The sequence below is a fragment of the Rattus rattus genome, chromosome 1, assembly GCF_011064425.1.
Source record: "Rattus rattus isolate New Zealand chromosome 1, Rrattus_CSIRO_v1, whole genome shotgun sequence".
Classification (NCBI taxonomy): Eukaryota; Metazoa; Chordata; class Mammalia; order Rodentia; family Muridae; genus Rattus; species Rattus rattus.
The window spans coordinates 92,878,955-92,883,493 of NC_046154.1; positions in this window are offsets into that span (position 1 = coordinate 92,878,955).

Below are 4,539 nucleotides of genomic sequence, written 5' to 3' on the forward strand. Positions count from 1 at the left end.
CATATACATTGCCATTAAATTAGAAACACTTCCAGATGAAACATTCCTGTGGAAACTGTTTCATGCATTCCAATTATCAAACATGATTAAATGTGCCCATGTACCCTAGGGCAAATTCCCCAGATAGCTTCTCACAGCTGTATGGAACAATTTCCTTGTCCAAATTCATCTCTGAGAGTGTGGAAGGCCCAGATTAGTTCTTAGGTTCTCTCTCTATCTCTCTCTCTCTCTCTCTCTCTCTCTCTCTAAGTTTCCTTTCAGCATTAAGTGCTGAAAACTCATCACTGGGAGTTTTCAAACATCTAATGCTTTCAGGGCCAGTTGTCCACTCAGCAACTGATAAATATTGCAGAATGGTTGTGTGCTCTATAATTGTAGATCTTATCACTAATGTTTACTCTTCTCTTGTCGGTTGTTATGGTTGAGCTGAAGTTAAACCTCTCATTCATGTTGCACAACAGTGAAGGAAGGAAAAGGAAGGAAGGTAAAATAATGAATAGTGTTGATTTTTGCCTCTAGACAATGGGGTGCAGCCAGTGCCTCCCAAGAGGCACATTGCGCTCTCTTTGTCCATACATTTCCCTCTGTGTGGGGCTCTGCACTGTAAGTCCTCTTCTTGTTTCTTTCTCCATGTTGCAGTGCCCCTGAAAAGGTTAAGTGGAGAGCCCTGTATTCAGTAATAGGGACAGAGTCTCTTCTATGGTTTCTACGCAAGAGGGTGGGCGGTGGCGATTTCATTGACCCAGAAACACTTCCAGATGAAAACATTCCTGTGGAACTGTTTTTATCTAAATTATCAAACATGATTAAATGTTCAGCAAAACTTTAGGGCTACCCCAGATAGCTTCTGCAGCTGTATGGAATAAATTTCCTTGTTCAAAATTTCATCTTCGAGAGTGTGGAAGGCCTGATTGCCTTTAGTTCTCTCTCTCTCTCTCTCCCTCTCTCTCTCTCTCTCTTCTTCTCTCAATTATGTGTATATATATATATCATATATATCTTCATATGTAAACATATATATACAATAATATTAGGAAGAGTAATCCCTTGTTACAAATACTTAATCTGGCACGTCCAAACAACAGATTTGACCTGAAGATTGATGGGTAAAAGTAGTCATAAATCTCCTGTAAATTGTTCATAGTTGGTACAATCTATGTACAACAGAGTACATGTATGGTTGAAAGCTAGAAAGTATGTCTTTTGTTTCAGAACTAGTAAATATATTAAATACTTGTTCCACAATAATCCTCCTCCCTGTGCGTTATTTAGTGAATGTTCAAGTTCCAGGTCTGTGCTGGTAGGCTAAAGCTTTTAATTAATTAATTGTTTTGTCTAAATGCATTGTCAGCCTAGATATAAAATAGTAATTTTCAAAACCATAATAAAAGCACATATTATGAAGATAAGCTTCCTTCGACTACTTTGGATTATTATCCTCTTCAACACCCAAAGGTAAATATAAACAATGATTTCAAGCGAGGTGAATTTCTAGAACAGATGCCCTTTTTCTACATAGAAAGGAATAGTAAAAAATATAGAAAAATAGAAAATCAGGCATATTAGGTATGTAATTTAATATAGCAAGCTGGAGATTTATGTGTAACGAATAAAAATCACACAGAAGAACTGGGGGAATGAAAGGGCAAATGGTGAATAGACTTCTAAATTGTTTAATGGCCAGCATTATGAAGTTGTGGGCGGTGTCAAGAGGATCCTGACCTGGTTGAAGTGCAGATTTAGTAAAGTAGTTGAGTAGCTGAAGGGAGGCCTTCTGGGTCGCATTTTGTTTAGAGTTTGTGTGTCACTGAATTCCATTCAAGTTCAGTGTCATCCGATACCAAAGCAATGGTTCAATCTCCCTGCCTCTGAGACAATTTTGGCTAATGCTAACATGTAAAGATGTGTAACTGGACCCCTTGTTACATCGTGTAGTTTACCTTGTTCCCTGAGGCCTTTGGCTACAAAGCTGTAAGAACATTCTCACCATTCCCTGAGTTTACTCAGTCAAACGTCCTGGCTCTTAATTAAAGCAGAGAATGAAAAAGCTATATTGGTAGGTTTTGAGTCATAATAACAACAGGGGCTGAGAGGAAAGTTCTGGAAGTTTCAGCTGCATTGTAATTTGTACTTTGAGAAAAGTGGCAATGCATCACTGACTATATCACAATTAGAGAATTTTGTAAAAATCGCTGTTTAGAAACTCTCTAATCTGCTTCCTAGTTTCTTCCTTTCCTTCTTCCTCCTTCTTCTATATCCATCCTTCCTTCTCCTTTCTTTCTTTCTTTTCTTCTTCTTTCTTCTTTTCCTCTTCCTTCCTTTTCTTCTTTCTTTCTTTCCTTCCTTCCTTCCTTCCTTCTTTTCTATCCATCCTTCCTTCCTTCCCTCTTTCTTCTTCTTTCTTTCTTTCTCTTTTCCTTCTTTCTCTCTTTCTTTCTCTTCTTCCTTCCTTTCCTCCTCCCATCCATCCTTCCTTTTTCTTTCTTCTTCTTCTTCTTTTCCTTCCTTTTCTTTCTTCTTTCTTTCTTTCTTTCTTTCTTTCTTTCTTTCCTTCCTTCTTCTTTCCTCCTTCCTCCTCCTTCCTCCTTTCCTCCTTTCCTCTTTCCTTCCTTTCTTCCTTTCTTGTAGTATATAATGTTTTAAAATACTTAATATGTATCAATCAACCAGCAAAAGTGTAGTAAAGTGAGAAAAGATTATATATAAGAAGTGGACCTGTTCAGCACAGTTCCTTTGGGGTGAGCTTATCTTTTTCGTAATTCAGTCCCATAGCAAAACACCAACACGACCAAAGGGTACCAGCAGTCCCTGTGAGGCAGACACCAGGCACGTAAACACTGTGGTCTAATCCCCAGAAACCGCGACAGGCTCAACTGACCGCAGAGGTGTGTTGACGCTGGAAATTTCATGTAAGCAAGTTCTTAAGGTGAGTTTCTCAATAGCAGTATTATTATTTCAACAACACTATGCGTAAAGACAAATCAATACATGCATGTCGTTAGCGGAATAAGTCAGTATGAGTAAACCAAATGAAGCTTGTCTCCCAAGCTGGGGAAGGGGCTGCGATGGCTCAATCGTGGGCTTTTTCATGTAAGTGGTATCCACATCCTTTCACCTATATGACCGCCCAGAAATGTCTCTTTTTTTCCTGTTCTGCTTTAGCAAGACATTCCGCCACCTGCATGTGCCTTGATTTACATGGATATAATTGATCAAAGAAACGTGTTTCATCTTTACCTCTTTTTCAGTCTTGAGTGTTAGGTAACTATAGACAGCAAAGTGATCCCAACGGTGTAGTGTAGGTATCGATGCAAGAAGATTATCACCGCAGGTTTCAATGACGTCTTACATCCACAGGAGGCTATGCCCTTTGGGTTTTCTTCTTGACGTTTATAATATAAATGAGGCAAATTACGGCTCACTTTCCCTGGGAATTCCCTCATTTATAATTGTTGTTCTGATGTGGGTTTCAATATGTAGTCCTGCTGAGGCAAATATTTTAATCAACCCGCCTTACAAAAATTTCCCTTTGGCTACATTTAAAGTATACTCTCACAGTGTTTTTAAATTCCAATTAGTTAACCTGTCTTCTAGCTGAGTTTTTCCTCTATATTTTCCTTTTAGTTTCTTCCATGCATTTTGATAACACTTTGATTGCTCATCGCCTCTCCTTCACATTTTTCTGATCCTGGATGATGGTTTGCCAGAAGTAATTATGACAGTTACTTAAACCTTAGAGCTTTGGTTTCTCCCTAAATTAAATGAATAAATAACAATTAATGGATATCAAAAAGAATTCCTGGTGTGTCAAACGAATAAGAACCTGGCACACTGTGAAACCGGTATGACCAGAGAAATTTCATGATGTAACAAGTTGACCAAAAGTTGAATACAAAACTGTCTTGTGTGTGGCACTATTTTTGACAGCACACTGGAGGTGTTAAAAAAGCCACTGGGATTGAGAAGAGTTCTTGTCACTGTGGGAGAGTGAAACAAAGACCGTGGCTCTTATCTTTGTAGCACATATAGAAACTATCACATTTTTATAATTAGTAACAAACATTTCTGGCAAAGAGAGCTGAAAGTGTAGCCCTGTCGAGAGGGAATTTGAAAAGCCTCAGAATGGCCTCCAGCAATTCTTGCAGCGAGAACTCCCCTCCTTTCCCTACTACAAGAAGAAACTTGAGAGGACAATAGCCTGCTTCGGTGAATACAGCCACGAACAAGGCGTTCCTTGGAGAACCCGAGGTCGCAGGGCTATGTCCCTTGAATCAATGAATTGTGATCTCTGTTCAGCTATAAGGTTGTGGTATCCTAGTCGTAGATTTTATTGCCTTCCAATGTAGACAGAAACAGTTTCAAGCGCCTGGTAGCTGCATTAGAAGACAAGCAAGCCTGGGACTATCGCATTCACAGTGTATTCTCGCGATTCTTTCCCTGGGTTCCAAGGCAGCCAGATAATGTGTGGGAAGAAAATGAGTTTCGTTAGGACCACCCGGCTCGTCTCTGTAATCACCACGATATGGTTCAGCGTCTGAT